Source organism: Herpailurus yagouaroundi, unplaced genomic scaffold (genome assembly GCF_014898765.1).
Source record: "Herpailurus yagouaroundi ecotype Mexico unplaced genomic scaffold, PumYag 188, whole genome shotgun sequence".
Taxonomy (NCBI): domain Eukaryota; kingdom Metazoa; phylum Chordata; class Mammalia; order Carnivora; family Felidae; genus Herpailurus; species Herpailurus yagouaroundi.
In genome coordinates this window covers 16,012,798-16,030,095 of record NW_024412419.1, presented here as the reverse complement: position 1 = coordinate 16,030,095, position 17,298 = coordinate 16,012,798, and the positions used below count along the sequence as shown (strand labels likewise).

The 17,298-nt window shown below is 41.0% G+C and overlaps 1 protein-coding gene across 4 annotated transcripts in view; it reads left to right on the top strand.

Annotated features, from left to right (window-relative positions):
- The first annotated feature begins 2,234 nt into the window (after positions 1 to 2,234).
- PUM2 (pumilio RNA binding family member 2) overlaps positions 2,235 to 17,298 on the top strand; it is a 97,773-nt gene continuing 82,709 nt past the window's right edge. For all 4 annotated transcript variants that reach the window (XM_040496150.1, XM_040496149.1, XM_040496148.1 and 1 more), the window contains exon 1: positions 2,235 to 2,361. The gene's annotated coding sequence lies outside the window, so the exon portion shown is untranslated. The remainder of the gene's footprint in view (positions 2,362 to 17,298) is intronic.

Here is a 17,298-nt window from a genome sequence, read left to right as displayed (position 1 = left end):
TAATAACTATGGTGAACACACAGCTTTTAGTTAAAACCCTTGGTTGTAACAGAAACTCACTTTATCTAACTTAAGCAAAAAAAAAAAAAAAAAAAAAAAGCAGAATTTATTGTAAGGATCCAGGCAGGTGTTTCAGAATCCAAGGGGAGAAGCAGCCAGCAAGGTACAGGAACAAAAGGGAAGAGAAGCATTATCAGGACTCTCTTTTTCTCTCTCAACTCGTCTTCTCTGTGGGTTCCCTGTCCACACCGTGGGACAAATCAGCCCAGATTTACAGGTTCAAGAGACTTCCCAGAGGGAGATTGGGGTCTCTTAGCTGGAATCCCGCATTCCGAGGAAGGGCTTCTGATGAGTCCATCTAGTTTTGCCTGGATTAAGCAACTATATATAACAACTCTTCAACTAGTATTGGCTCAATGGAGGGGGGGAAGAAGGCAACATATGTCCATCCCAGTGTCTCCCATACTTAATTGATCATGAGACATTTCTTGAAGGAACGCCTGTTAGTAGTGACAACATACTTGAGGATTGCAGTTGTGGGTAACATGAAGCAATGAAATGGCTAAAGGAGAGGCATGAGAGCCAGGAATCAGATTTTCATTGCAGATGGCAGGGAGCAGAACTGACTGCAGGGAACAAGACTGAACACAAGAAGGCTAATTAAGACCCTGCTACAGAAATTCAGACCTGGGAAGCAAGGCTAGTATTAATGGGGAAACGGGGAAAAACTGTCTCCAGAAATATTTGGGCAGTGAAAATCTGAAAGGATTGGCAAGTTACCTATATAGGGGGAGGTGTACGAGAGACAAGAATGGTTCAAAGGATGAACTTAGGGATACTGAATAGGTCGTGGCACCGCCATCTATGGAGATAATATACGAATTGGAGGTGGCGGGTGGGTGTGAATTGTTTTTGATACGTTTGGTGCCAGGAAGAATATTCAGGTGGAAATATCTAGAAGCCTGAAATTTGGGCCACAGGCGAAGGCTTGAGACGGATTTAAATGTCACACCTTGTTGGTAATTAAAAAACTGAAAAGCTCATGCATTCAGTACATGACTGTTAAACAGTCTCCCATGGCCCAGGCACTGGGAGACACAACACACATGCATGGACAAGATACCCATGGTCCTTGCAGCCTCTCGGGTAGCTTACAGTCGTCCAGGAAGATAAAGTTCTTACAAGGCGCTCCGTTTCCGAAGTACAGAACGTCAGAGGGTTGTGCAAACAATGGAGAACAAATTGGACACAGTGCCCGTGCCTCTACCACATTACAGCTGTGTGCCAGGGGCAGACTCCGGGTGGGTTTCAAGCCTGGGATCACCACTACCAAAGCCAGGAGCCAGGACAATGGCACGGGTTTGGTCTCTAACTGTGAGAGGGAGGGAGGTGCGCTTGGAGAGCGCGGTTGATGAAAACTGGCGATAAGTGAGAATCACTGCCCCAGCAGAACGACCTGAGTCTCTTTTGTGTTTTCTCCGGCCAAGCGTTGCAGGCCGGCAATGTGCTGAGCTGGTTCCACTTGCCCAAGAGGAAACGACTAGAATGACAGTCCACGTAAGGGGTTCACTTTTCCATCCAAACTGCGTCTCCGTCGTCTCGCTGCGGGGAGAGGGTGAGGATGGAACCCAAGGGCCTGGGTTACTGTCCAGCTCCTGTGGGTGTCAGCACCCCAGAAGCTAAGTGCGGGGAGTACCGCGCGGTCGGAAGCTCTAACACCCGCACAGGCGGTTGGCGGAGAACAATGAGCTACCGGGGAGGAAGCGGAGGGTAAGCGAATTCGGAAGTCGAGGCCCCACGCGGGAAGACAGACGCGAACGCGGCGCTGGGCAACACGCCTGCGCCGCCGGAGGTTGGGAGCGCGTCCCCGCCTGGTGCCACCTCTGAGTCCAGAACCAGCTGCGAGCTCGAAAGGTGAGGGCGGGGGAGTGCACGCCTGAGGGACGACCGAAACGCGCGAGCGCTGAGAGCGTGCGCACGCGCAGAGCTCCCGCCGGCCGGCGCCCAGAGCGCGGGAGAAGCGACGGAAGCCACAGAAAGGAGGCGCACCTCGGTGAGTGCTCCCCCTCCCCTTTCTCCCGGAGTGCCTTGCGCTCGCCCGGTGGGCGGGGGGGGAGGGGAGGGGAGGCGGCGGTGGCAGCCATGTTGTTGTGAGTCTCTGTGTCTCACCCTCGGTACTTCGGTGGTTCGGAGGAGGAGGGGGAGGAGAAGGAGGAGGTGGGGTGGGGGGGAGGGAGGTAGGTGGAGAAAGAAGATATTGCCGCCACCGAAGGCGGAGGAGGGAAGGACGGCCAAGAGCGACACCGCCGTGTGCCCAACGGTCGGTGTCCCCGGCTGAGGCAGCGCGGCCGCAGCAGCCCCGTAAGTCAGCCCGCGCTTGCTCCTTCTCCCCGTGCTCTGGCACCGCAGGGGCTGGCTCCCCGGGCTTTGTGTGGCGGCCTCGGCTGGGGCAGCCCGCAGGCGGGAGGGCGGACGGGGCCTGCGGGCAGCCCGGGATGGCAGCGGCCTGAGGCCCGCTCGCACAATGCGGGGGGAGGGGTGCCGGAAGGGGGTGTGCGCCCGGCAGCGGCGGCGGCGGCGGCGGGGGGGTGGGGGGGGCTCGGCTCTCCCGCTTCCTTTCCTTCCCCACGCCGCAGCCTCGCGGCGCTGGGGTGCTGGTGTCCTCGGTTTCTCGGCGTTTGGGGTTAAGGACCGAGCTGTCCTCTCAGCCCTTGGATTCGGAAAGAGGGCAGAGGCCGGTGGATCCAGAGAAGTGTGCGAGTTGGAAGTGGGCGAAGAGGAAGGAGTGGGTTTATAAAAACAAGTGTGGGAATTCTCGTGGGCCCGAGTGTATCCAGGAAAACCTTGCAGCAGACAGGTGTGGGTATGAAAGAGCGACTTGGGTTAGGCTGGTTAGGTGCCATTATTAAGGAATGTTATGTTTTTGTTACTGAAACAGATTTCGACATTCAAAAAGATACATACATTAAAACGAAAGGAAAGATTAGATGCTTCAGACATTTTAGCAATAGTTTTGTGTCTGAATTGGGCCAGATTTTGGGAAAATGAATTGTTCCCAAACGCGTGTAAAAGTTATGCTACTTCCGAAAACATACCTAGGGAAAACCCAATTTCCTTAACTTAGTCTTTTATTCAGACACATATTTAAACATTTTGTGGGTTAGTATTACGGACACATTAGGTGTAATAGGACAAGCATGTTAAAGTCAGGTCTTAGGACTTTGTGAGATTTTTAACTTAAAACTGGTGACAGGGTTTTTTTGGTACAGTTTTTTAGGGAAAGCTTTATTAGATGAATGTTTTAAACGCTTAAGAGAAATGTAATATCTGTAAAGGTATATCGAAACAATTATAATAAAGGAAGTTACCTAAGGATTTTAAAGGCTTGTTTACTGCTTAGATTTCATGTTTAATAGGTGACTCTTCACCATGTGACTGGGAGTATCAGAGGATGATTTAAGGAATTCTGGCTAGGAATCCTGTTTAAAACACAAGGACAGATATTTTTAATTGGCTTAAGTTTCTGTCCTTAGTCTTTTAATATCCTGCTTTTTAAAGATAATTTGCTTCATCTGCATAGGCATCATAGTGATTTCCTTTTTGCATGAATGTCGTTTCAAGTCACATTTTTGGTGAAATAAGTTATTTAGGATTGTCTTTTGGTGTCCCAAGGACAGTTTTTGTGCCCACTAAAGGCTTACACGGATTTTAAAAAGTATTTCAGAATCTTGGGTCTTCAGCTTTTAAGTTCTTTTTTCCTGTTTGTACAAGTCTGGCTATTTAATCTTCAGGTTAGATTTGCTATTAAACATCTTCAAGAGAATTTAAACCTTAATTTTTATACGTTTGAAAAAATTTGAGTGCAAGGTTCTTTTAGATGTTTCCATATTTAGTAAAATTTCAACTTAAAAGTCTAAATTACTACCATATTTAATTTGGTCATGCAAGGCTGTCTGCTTTAATAGGCCAATAATCTTAAGTGTTACAAGTATACAAACCAAACTATGCAGTCTTAAAGGTAATATTATGATTTTGTTTCTCCTAAACCTTCCATACTTTATAAATCTTTCTGGTATTGAAATATAACTTGTCTTCCTGTGTAGGTACTTATCCTAGTTAACAAAAGTAACTATGATCAGAGCTTTGGGCCAGGTGTGACCTCCAAAGCCAGTCCTGGTCAGTGACCAGACTGTGTCTGCTTTTTATAGACATTGACAAGATCTTCATAATTTTTTTAAGTTTATTTTTGAGAGAGCAAGCTCGCATGCACAAGTGAGGGAGGGGCAGAGAGAGAGAAAATCCCCAAGCAGGCTCCTCGCTCTCAGAGCAGAGCCCAGTTGAGGCCTCCAGCTCAGGAACCTTTTGAGATCATGATTGGAGTCGAAATCAAGAGTCAGACACTTAACCAATTGAGCCACCCATGCGCCCCCAAGATCTTCATAATTTTAAGTGGAAGTTGGTTCCTGTCTCCTGAATTATTTCATAATTCAATGACCTTTAAACTTGTCGGTTTCTAACATAGGGAAATACTCTATTTTTTTCATGTTCTTAAGTTTATGACTATTTTAAATATTTGAATGTATCTCATATGCCTTTGACTTGCATTCAGGTTGTGGCTGTTTTACTGATAGGTGTGTGATTAGTATAAAAATTGTACTTGTAACTGGGTAAATTGGTTGGTGATGTATTAGATTTCTTCCTGTTTTTACGAAGGCATAAAAACAGTCTGACTTGCTTCTGTTGTCCTAATTCTTCACTGTTGCTTTTGATGAACTTATAAGAAGGAACTGATCAAGTATGGCTTGTAGTCTCCTTCCTCTCTTTCTCTTTGGAAGTCTGCCCCCTGCAGAAAGCTCTTTATTCTGCTGCTTCTTGAGGTGACCATGATAGACTCTGCATCTTTTTGGAGGACCATCAGTTGTCCAGTGCTGCCTGTAACTGGGTCAGGATAATTAAGGGGTGTGGTGGTAGAAGCCCCACTGGCTTAGGTCTAAATTATGCTTTCCATTGTAGCTTGATCAGATATTGGATTGCTATCAGTCTAGTTCCTGTGTCTCACTTCTGAATTCTGATGTGGTGGAAAAAGGTTTCCTTCAAAAACCTAAACCTTCATTTAGAAGCTAATATTTTAATAATAATTTTTATATTTAGCAATATAGATAGAAGACATTTATCACTTAAAATGTATTACTTTTGTAGTGGGAAAAGTGAATTTTCAGAGCTGTTATTTTCGAGCCTTTCCAATGAAACTATTATATAGGTAGGTTCTTCTTTCTTTTAAGTTTCAGGTAGCAGTATGTTTATATACGTAAGGTTAATGTATTTTTGTCTTGGTGACTTTTTCGTCCAACAACTCAAAAGATCCAACTTTATAAATGAAAAAATTAAGACTTGCCTAATTAAACACAGTATCACCTTCCAGAGAGTCATTTTAATTCTTAATAAAATTGTGGAAATTTTTGTCTTTTGTTAACCTTTTTCTTAAAAGAAAAATTTTATTTGATCTTTGCCTGGCTTCTTTCTGTACTTTAGAATTCTAAAGTGCTTTAAAGAATTGAAAAAGTATTGGTTATTCAAGCATGTTGGCAAAATCATAGTTTAGTGTATTTCACCTCTGCAAATTTATCTGCTGTAATCCCATCCATTTTTAGTTCACAGATTTTCACTTATTCACTTACTCACTTTGTAGAGAAAAGACGTTGGAGTAGAGTACTGGAAAACATACAAGTGTGTACACCTTATGTACATATCCCAGCATTTCACTAAAGGGAAAGTGTAAAGGGAGAATGGGTAGTTGGAATGTAAGAATACTTTTGACTATAAATGGGACAGAAAAAAAAAAAAAAAGCAGCCATTATCAGCTACCTGAGGCAAGTATTTGAACCACAAAGCCTCCAAAAATCTGCTTCCTGGAAGGGATTTGGTGAAATTGACTATAAAATGACACTGCAAAACCACCTTTCAATACCTGCTTAGGAGAATAAAACCTGCAACTGACTGCCAGAGTACATAAAAAATGGTGTGTGGCAGGGGAAGGGGGGAGAGAAGGCATTTTTTTTTTCACACTTTTTTGTAGTCATTAAAATACCTATAAATATAGAGAACGTAATTTGAGGATAGATCTTTATAATTTCTATTAGAGTGGACATCTCATACCAAGAGTGCCAGTTTTAGATCTAAAAGTGGTGATCTGTGGTTTTAAGCACTATTGCTGAAAGACTTATGGATCAGTGGAATATTGTTTTGATTGTGTAAGATGCAACTGGTTGTATGCATTCAGACATTAGGGTAAATGAGTGGTAGAGTCAAGCTGACCCTAAGTATAGGTCTTTGCTAGGTAGTCAAATAAGGCAAATTGTAGGTAGAGAAAAATATGGATAGTATTGTCTGGTTTTGTCAAATACCAAGAATTATATACACATAGGAGCTATTTATGTCTTCCATTTTGGTGTCCAGGTCATTTATTAACATCTATGCAGTATTTTATCAACACTTTTAGCTTGACTAAATGTAATAAGTTTTCTGTAGTAATATCTAAGTCTTTAAGACTGATTTAACATAAGCAACATTAAGATTTGAAGTTTTGAGAAGATGATAGCTGTCAGTTTTGTCTGTAGATGTTTTCTTGGACCTCCCTACGGTTGAAGTGTAGTTGCTGAAAAGGGATCAAAGGGAATGTCTTTGGTACCTTCATTTAATCTCTAAATTATGTGGTTCCTATACTAGTAGGAATGGGAGTACTCTAGGAACTTGCCAAAGATAAATTGTTTGCTAATTTTTATTTTGAGTCTGCTTGAGAAGATACTCATGGAGTATTATTTGAGGAACATTCAATCCCATTTGTTACTCTGAATATTCTAGGTTGTATCCTGTCATCAAGCTAGACTACCAGAAACCTGAATACATTTTGAGACTTGCAGGCCTCTGATAATGCCAGACTTTATTTAGACATTGGTGGTATCAGATCCTTGTTATTAGGAAGTTTATAATACAGTGAAGAGGGGGGCGCCTGCGTGACTCAGTCGGTTAAAGTGTCTGACTCTTGATTTTGGCTCACATCATCTCAAGGTTCATGGGTTTTGAACACTGCCTCAGGCTCCCTGCTGACAGAATGAGGCCTGCTTGGGATTCTCTCTCCCTCACTCTACTCCTACCCGCATGTGTGCTTTTGCTTGCGCGCCCTCCTCCTCCCCTCCTCTCTCTCTCTCTCTCTCTCTCTCTCTCTCACTCTAAGTAAATAAATTTTAAAAATAAAGTGAAGAGGAAGTCGATTAAACTTGTGATTACAGTGCAGTATACTCAGTGTACTGAGTAACACACGCGAGTGATGTCACAAAAGTGTAATGGGCTTACATAGGTCAGGAATAGCTGACACGGGGGTCAGGAATAGCTTTCTATGCGAGGTTAAGTTGAGTTTAAAAAAAAATTGGAGAGGGGCACCTGGTTGAGTCAGTCAGTCAGTAGGGCATGCAATTCTGGATCTCAGGGTCATGAGTTCAAGCCCCATGTTGGGCTTGGAGCCTACTTAAAATTTAAAAATGAAAAAAAGACCTGGAGAAATTAGTCAAGAGATGGGTAAATGGCATTCAGCCAGAGGGATTAGTATGGGTAGTGACCCTGATAGGGGAGAGTAGCAGAACTTAAAGTGGAGGTAGGGAACATTGAAAAGATAGGACCTGGAGAGATAAATAGGAGCTCATCAGATTTAAAGGCTTTTTTAAATTTGGTCATTCCTGAAAGACTTTGGAAATCCAAGATTGTAAACTGGGAAGATTTAGACCATATTGTTTGGAACCTTTAAAGTATTGCTGTGGAATTGCATTCCCTGGATTGTGTTACAAGTTAGGTACATGGTTTTCCTGGAGGAAAGCTGACTATAAAAAATGAGATTATGAAACCTGCATCTGTTAAGAGAATGTTGTTGAGATTTTCTGTTACAGTTCTGTGTCCTTGATATAATGTTCCATATAAGAAATTTCTTTGAAAACTTAGTGCTAGAAATAAGGTTGTCAATGAGGAATTGGTATGATTTTTTTTCATGGATAATGAGAATTGTATGTAATTTATTGTGTTTTCTCCCCTTTAATCTTTGTATCTTCAGAAGTTACATTTTACTTACTAATTCGCTACTAATATTTGCTTTGTTATTTTCCTAAGATTAATTTTTGCTTTATTGTCTATATTTCTTCCTATGAGATACTTCAAATTTTTTATTTTTTTATATTTTATTTGGAAAACCATTAGGGTGTTTGTAGGTGTATTCCTTAGCTATAGGTGATATGGTGACGTGTAAGGGTCTCAGTTGTATCTGCACAGGGAAACATCATCTGGAGAACTTGCAAAAATACTAATAACAATCTATCCCTGTTTCTCTGCCCAGACTAATTTAAGTTTTAGATAAGTGGGAACTGAGAAAGAGAGAAACAGACAGATGGAGCATGAGCAGGGGAGGGGCAGAGAGACAGACAGACAGACAGAAAGACAGAATCTGAAGCAGGCTCCAGGCTCCAAGCTGTCAGTACAGAGCCTGATGTGGGGCTCCAACCCATGAACCGTGAGATCATGACCTGAGTCAAAGTCAGATGCTTAACTGACAGAGCCACCCAAGTACCCCTTGGATTTTTTTCTATATATGCATAAATGCATTTATCTCATGCTTTTGAATGGATTCATACTTGATAATGTTATGAGTTTACCTCTCTCCTTATTACATTATCCTGATCCTCTCCCTCATAACTGTTAACATTTCATGGAACACTGGTGTAACCAGAATAGCTTGCATGATTGTGTTATGTGTTTTTTCTGTCCTAGTTATGATTTAGAGAAGTTTTCAAGTCTAACAGTTAATGTGATATTAATACACTGAAAATACCAATTAAATGCGATGGAAATTAAGAAAAAGATTGCTTGGGGATAGGTTTTGATGAAGAAAGTGGCATTTGAGCCAAATTTTGAGTTTATAGAATTTGCATGTGAAGAGTTAGATGGCAAAGAGCTGTCCAGGGGACTGGAATAGTATAAGCAAAAGGATGATTGGGGAAAGCTTTTAGTTGTATAATTTACATACAAGCTGACTTGACGGTTTATGCTTGGTTGGTATGGAAAAGAGCAGCATGGAGCCTTTGGAGTCTTGACAGTATCAAATCCTCTGCCATTTTAGTAGTTTTTTGTCTATTAGGATATGGAAATTGGTACAGTTTCCTTATTTGTAAAGAATCCTGCTTTTCTGGATTGTAGTAATAATTAAAATTTTTTTTTTCAACGTTTATTTATTTTTGGGACGGAGAGAGACAGAGCATGAACGGGCGAGGGGCAGAGAGAGAGGGAGACACAGAATCGGAAACAGGCTCCAGGCTCTGAGCCATCAGCCCAGAGCCCGACGCGGGGCTCGAACTCACAGACCACGAGATCGTGACCTGGCTGAAGTCGGACGCTTAACCGACTGCGCCACCCAGACGCCCCTGTAGTAAGAATTAGATACAGTGTGCCTAGTATGATCTGTGGCATGACATTGAGTGTTAAGTAAATTTTGTTCTCTTTAGGGGGTGGTGTCTGATAAAAATAAGGCCAAAGACATTTATGCTTATTTGGAAATCCATTTTTTTGGGAAAAAATTTTTATGTGTCCTTTCTCAAAAATATGGTTGAGGAAGTAATAAGTTATACTAAGTTTATACAGTAGCTTGGACCCTGAGTCAGTTAGCCTTGTGTAGGGTAACTCCCTTTACAAGCTGCAGTTTATAAACTTTTTTTTTTTTTAAAGGGGGATGGATTCAAATTGTACCAATCCTTCAGGCCCAGCTTGAATACTACCTGCTTCCCATGGCCTTCTGTCATGTTGTTATGTATATTAAACTTTATTATGGAGATTTTCAAACACAGAAGTAGAATAATGCATTGTACCCTCAGGTATCTGTCATCCATATTCAACCTTGGGTGAAATTTAACTTTTATTAATTTTTAAAAATATTTAGTTTTGAGACAGAGACAGAGCATGAGCAGGGGAGGGGCAGAGAGAGAGGGGGAGACACAGAATCTGAAGCAGGCTCCAGGCTCTGAGCTGTCAGCACAAAGCCTGACGCGGGGCTCGAACCCACGGACCATGAGATCATGACCTGAGCTGAAGTGGATGCTTAACCAACTGAGTCCCCCAGGTGCCCCTGAAATTTAACCTTTAAACAAATATTTCAAGGCAAATCCCAGACAGCAGACCAGTTCAAGCATAAATTCTCTTACCGATGAGGACTTATTAAAATATACAATCCTGGGGCGCCTGGGTGGTGCAGTCGGTTAAGCGTCCGACTTCAGCCAGGTCACGATCTCGTGGTCCGTGAGTTCGAGCCCCGCGTCGGGCTCTGGGCTGATGGCTCAGAGCCTGGAGCCTGCTTCCGATTCTGTGTCTCCCTCTCTCTCTGCCCCTTCCCCGTTCATGCTCTGTCTCTCTCTGTCCCAAAAATAAATAAACGTTGAAAAAAATTTTTTTTAAATATACAATCCTCTCGGGGTGCCTGGGTGGCTCAGTCAGTGAAGCATCTGACTTTGGCTCAGGTCATGATCTCACAGTGTGTGGTTCAAGCCCCACGTCGGGCTCTGTGCTGACAGCTCAGAGCCTGGAGCCTGCTTCAGATTCTGTGTCTCCCTCTCTCTGCCTTTCCCCCGCTCACCCTTTGTGTCTCTCTCTCTCTCTCTCTCTCTCTCTCTCTCTCTCTCTCTCTCTCTCTCTTTCTGTCTCCAAAAATAAGTTAACATTTAAAAATATAAAAAAAGTAAACATTTAAGTACACACACGCACACAGTCCTCTTGTATTATCACTAACAAAATTCCTGTGTATCATATAATACTCATTCCATATTTAGATTTCCCTGATTTTCTCAAAAAAGCCTTTTTTATAGTTGGTTTGTTAAAATCATGATTCAGGGGCGCCTGGGTGGCGCAGTCGGTTAAGCGTCCGACTTCAGGCAGGTCACGATCTCGCGGTCCCTGAATTCGAGCCCCGCGTCAGGCTCTGGGCTGATGGCTCAGAGCCTGGAGCCTGTTTCCGATTCTGTGTCTCCCTCTCTCTCTGCCCCTCCCCTGTTCATGCTCTGTCTCTCTCTGTCCCAAAAATAAATGTTGAAAAAAAAATTTAAAAAATAAATAAATAAAATAAAATCATGATTCAGACAGGGTTTACACAATATATTTGACCTTTAAGCTTCTTCTGAATAATATTCTTCCTTTTGTCCTCCCCTTTAAAATTTCACATCATAGATAATGTTAGTGAAACCAGGTGGTTTTCCTTTTTTCCATATTCTGGATTAGACAATTACTTTCTTGTGTTATCTGTTGATTGTTCTTTTATGTTGCGCATATTTCTGATAAACTAGTATTTGGATCTATCACCTTTATTAAATTGAAGTTTAATGGTTTTTGTTTTTGAGGCAATAAAATTTCATAGGGTGGTGCTTTTTCATATTTCATTTTATTATGGGGCATATAATGTTTGCTTGTTCTACTTTTAAGGTGATAGCATATTAAATCACAAATTAATGTTAATTTATAAATACTCCTTTTGGAGGGGGCTCATTCCATAATGTATCTTTGATATTTCACATGTCTCAGATTCATTAGTCACTTTGCATTGTCTGTTTTTATTCAAGTATGTCATTTTCATTTCCATCTAAGTTATTTGATCTCTCAAGTGTTATGTAAAAGTAACAGAAACTAGGATTGATTGAGGTTGATTGTGAAGATCTTCTGTAGGCAATATTTTGTTTTTCAAAATAAAAGAATTTCCTTAAGCAGTATTTTATTTCCCAAATGAATTGAGAAGACTTCATAAGGACTCAAATATATGGTGATTCTCCTGTGAGAGAATTTTAAGGAAAAAATATCTTGCCTCATATTTGCATATTTGTAAGTTAAATATTTATCCTATTTTGCCCCTTTGTGAGATTTATCCTCAAAGAGTGAAAGCAGCCTTGCACAGAAATATTTGGTAAATTTGTATTTAATGTCTAACTGCTGTAATTTAATTTCTAAACTTATTAGAAGATTCGAGGTAGGGTCTTTGAAGATTTCTGGTTTCTGGGAATCTATATTGATTTTTTTTTTTTTTTTGGCCAAGTTTCATGCAAAACTAAAACTTGACTTTTCCTTAGTATAGTTGAGTGAGAAATACTGTTCTTGATGCTGGTAAAACAAGCACATATAGTTATCCCATGAAGTATGTGGACAAGTAAGTATTAAATATCCAAAAAGGTTCTTGTGGTTCCTGGCTCAACTGCTAGCTAAGTGACTTGTCCAACATCACTAGAAAAGTATATGATTAAATTTATGCCCCCAGGAAAAATAAATTACTAGGTGTTGACAGTGAATAGTAGAAATTTGTAATGTTCAATCTTTGAAGGCTAATGGTCTACTACAAATACTTAAGCCTGGATTTAGGTTTACCTTTGTCATGGATAAGAAAAGGCATTACTGGAGTGCTTGGGTGGCTCAGTTGGTTAAACATCCAACTCTTGATTTTGGCTCAGGTCATGATCTAGCATTGGACTCTGCCTGCCTAAGCATGGGAAGGGTATAGAGAGGGGGAAGAGAGGATTGGAAAGTGGGCTCTGAGCTGACAGCAGCAAGCCCAATGTGGAGCTGGAACTTAGGAACTGCAAGATCATGCATGACCTGAACTGAAGTCAGACACTCAACCACACAGGTGCCCCAAAATGAAGATATTCTTAAGGACTTTAGCTCCTGTGTGTTTGCAGTAGATACCACTAATGTTCAGCGATTATGTTCATTAAAAACTATCGAAGGAGGAAAGGAAAAAAAAAAAAAAAACTATCCAAGGAGGATGACTACCAAGAATATTTCATCAACAGCCTAAGTTGCTTTTTATATTGGCTTATATTTAATTTGGTTTTCAGGTTTTTTTTTTTTTTTTTGTTTTTTGTTTTTTGTAATTGGTGCACAAGATCACAATAGCCATCAGGTGTTATAGGACTAATATGGAAAAGTAGTGCCAGTGGGAAGTTGCTATCAGTTATTTTATGTTGAATGTCTTCAGTGGTATAGAAAATCAGAGGAAGTTCTTGTTCTTTGTCTCTCCATTAAAATTAGCATTATGTATTAATATGTATGAAGGCATTTATATACAGTTACTATCCAGATATTAGTTGATTTCGTGATTTGAATTTATATTTCATACAATACAAAATCTTTTTCATTCAATATATATTGAGCATTCAGACAGCTAAGACACAGTTCCTGGTCCCTTAGACCCCAGAGCTTAATTTCTACTATGGCCTTTAAATAGAACTAATTATGATACTATGAATTAGTGTCATATCATAGTAGAAAGTGCTTTAGTACCATTTATTGTGGCTCTAAATGGTTTTCCCTCCAACTTATTTTTTATAGTAGGCATATGGTGAGGAATTGGATCAGATGTCTGAGAAAAATTAGTATGTATTTTTTTAATGTTTATTTTTGAGAGAGAGCACAAGTGGGGAAGGGGCAGAGAGAGAGACACACACACAGAATCCAAAGCAGGCTCCAGGCTCTGAGCTGTCAGCACAGAGCCCAATGTAGGGCTCGATCCTATGAACCGTGAGATCATGACCTGAGCTGAAGTCAGACACTTAACTGACTGAGCCACCCAGGCACCCTGAAAAATTAATATTCTTAATGACATAAATGTACTTATCAATGCATATTCTTGGTTCTTTACACAAACTTGTTAAACTTTTGAGTTATGTGTTAGTAAATATAAAAACTTAGAACTTAACCAGTATATTGAGGTTCTTTATCTGTTTTTCTCATGTAATTAGCAGTAATGTTGCCTACAAAAAGTTGGTTAATGCTGTTAATTTTTTTTTTTTTTGTTTAAGTTTATTTTGAGAGCTCGCATGCGTGTGCACGCATTGGGGGAGGGACAGAGAGAGAGGGAGAATGTGAGAATCCCAGGTTCCTCACTGACAGTGCCAGCCCAGTGCTGGGCTCATGAGCCATGAGATCATGACCTGAGCCAAAATCAAGAGTCAGACCCTTAACCAACTGAGCTACTCAGGTCCTCCTAATGCTGTTAAATTTTAGAATTTGATGACACTGTTGTTTCCTTTTGTTAGGAAACAAAAGAACCTCAAAAACTTTAGTTCACACTTACCTCGGTATTTCGCAAGGTCTTGGCCATAGAGAAGTTTCTATTATGTATCTTCTATATGAGCCGATTCCAGTTGTTTATTAAAGGAAACAGTTTTGGGAGAGTTTCATGGCTTAATAATGCAAACAAAATTTGAAGAACCCCAAGCAATACTGTGTACCATAACTCTTGGATGCACTTTCTTCAAGTTAACATAGTCAATTCAATATTCTGTAAATGCATGCTAGATACTCTGTTGCTTGTTAGAAGAAAATACTGTTTTTTTCTCCTATGATCTAACCGTTCTGGATAAAATTGTTAAATTTATGTCCAAATTCTTTTCCCTTGCCACCAGATGGTATCAGCATTTGTAACTATGTAGGACATAGTAGATTGGCATTTTGCAAAAATTTTGGAGTCCCACTTACTGGTATACATGTGACCCCTGCCCCCTCAACTTTATTATTATTAAAATGGAGATTATTGGTTTGAGAATTTAACAGTGTTTCTGTTCTGTTGTTTTGCCCACTTTGTCCTCTCTTCGTGATTGAGATAAATGGTAACACCCTAAACTGAAAAGCTGAGTTTGATTTTTTTTTTTTTGTTTTTTTTTCAAAGGCTTTTCCTCTTCCCCTATCTAATCCCCTTCATTTAAATGTAACCTGAAATACCATTCATTTTAAGAACAAAATATGCCTGGGGAATAGTATGAATGAAAAGGTTGAAGGCAAAGCTCTGATGCTTAACTTTTGGCTTGCTCATATTTTAAAGTGAATTATCTGCATTTGATTTTTTTGTGGAGCAGTCAAGAAAGTAAATCCACTAGAGCAGAGGTCGGCAAACTGGCCTACACTCCAGATCTAGCCCACTGCCTATGTTTGTTTGGCTCACTCTCCAGGATTGGTATTTAGATGTGTAAATGGTTGGAGAAAAATTAAAAGAATAATATAACACAAATACTTGAAATTCAGGTTTCACTGTTCATAAATAAAATTTTATTAGGACACATTCATGCTTATTTACTTTGATATCCTCTATGGCTGCTTCTTGTGCTACAAAGGCATATTTGAGAACAGAGACCATATGACCTGCAAAGCGTAAAATGTTTACCATCTGGCTTTTTACTAAAAAAATTTATTGACCTCTGCACTGGGGCATAATTCACCACAAAAGTAAGAATGGATCCAAGAGACTTCTCACATTTATCTGGAGGTTCTTTAACTTATGACCTCATCTATTTGGACGACAAATAAAGCCTGGAAGTAAGCAAAGAAGGGCTTCAGTAAAGCTTCAGTGCTTTAGTCTTGAGAACATTGCTTCTATGTTCCTTTTATTTTTCTTAATAAAAATCTCCCTTTTTATTCATAGATTATACAGATATATTGTAGAAAGGTAATTAAATAGGGGCGCCTGGGTGGCGCAGTCAGTTAAGCGTCCAACTTCAGCCAGGTCACGATCTCGCGGTCCGTGAGTTCAAGCCCCGCGTCAGGCTCTGGGCTGATGGCTCAGAGCCTGGAGCCTGTTTCCGATTCTGTGTCTCCCTCTCTCTCTGCCCCTCCCCTGTTCATGCTCTGTCTCTCTCTGTCCCAAAAATAAATAAACATTGGGGAAAAAAAAAGAAAAGAAAGGTAATTAAATAGATAAATAGATGGGGAAAATGGTGTATTCTGATCACTTAAGGATGGTATGAATTTTAGGTGATTTCCTTTCAGTCTTTTTTCATTAAAAAAGCTTTTTTTAATGTTTATTTTTGAGAGAGAGGGGGAAACACAGAATCCGAATCAGGCTCCAGGCTCAGAGCTGTCAGCATACAGCCTGACGTGGGCCTAGAGCTCACTGACTGCAAGATCATGACCTGAGCCAAAGTCGGACGCTTAACCAACTGAGCCACCCAGGCGCCCCCCCCCGCCAAATTTTTAATGTTTATTTTTGAGAGAGAGGGACAGACAGATGAGCAGAGGAGGGGCAGAGAGAGAGAAGGAGACACAGAATCTGAAGTACTCTCCAGGCTCTGAGCTGTCAGCACAGAGCCCGTCGTGGGGCCCGAACTCACAGACCGTGAGATCATGACTTGAGCCAAAGTCAGACAGACGCTCGACTGAGCCACCCAAGCGCCCCTCTCTAAGCATTTTCTTAATTGCAAACTCAAATATATATATATATATATATATATATATTTTTTTTTTTTGGGACAGAGAGAGACAGAGCATGAACGGGGGAGGGGCAGAGAGAGAGGGAGACACAGAATCGGAAACAGGCTCCAGGCTCCGAGCCATCAGCCCAGAGCCTGACGCGGGGCTCGAACTCACGGACCGGGGCTCGAACTCACGGACCGCGAGATCGTGACCTGGCTGAAGTCGGACGCTTAACCGACTGCGCCACCCAGGCGCCCCTCAAACTCAAATATTTTTAATAGTTATGTGTTATTTCATTTTATAGATGTGTTACTTAACTATTGTAGGGCAATTATGCAGTTTATAATTTTGGAAGTCAGTAATCTGCAAGCAACAATACTGCAAGAATGTTTATACATAGCTTTTATATATTTATATTTATTCTTAGGATTGATTCCCAAAGTTGGGGAAACTGGTTCAAGAGATATGAATCTTGGACACCTGGGTGGCTCGGTTGAGCGGATCAACTTCAGCTCAGGTCATGATCTCATGACTCATGGGTTGGAGCCCAACATGGGGCTCTTTGCTGACAGCTCAGAACCTGGAGCCTGCTTTGGATTCTGTGTCTTCCTCTCTCTCTGCCCCTCCCCTGCTTGTGCTCTGTCTCTCAACAATAAGTTTTAAAAAAATTTTTAAAAAGCTATGAATCTGTGTGTATGATGTTAAATTGCTTTCCTAAAAAAGGATTGTACTATTTTTTTAATTAAAACTTTTTTTATGTTCATTTTTGACACAGAGACAGTGCGAGTAGGGAAGGGCAAAGGGAGAGGGTGACACAGAATCTGAAGCAGGCTCCAGGTTCCGAGCTGTCAGTACAGAGCCCCATATGTGACTTCAACTCACAAACTGTGACATCATGACCTGAATCGAAGTCGGATGCTTAACAGACTGAGCCACCCAGGAGCTCATTGAAACTTTTTAGAATACGTTTTTTTGTGCGTGTGTGACAGGTAGTTTCCTTCTTAAAGCATGTTTTTACTGTTGTTAGTCTACCATACCTGGATATCT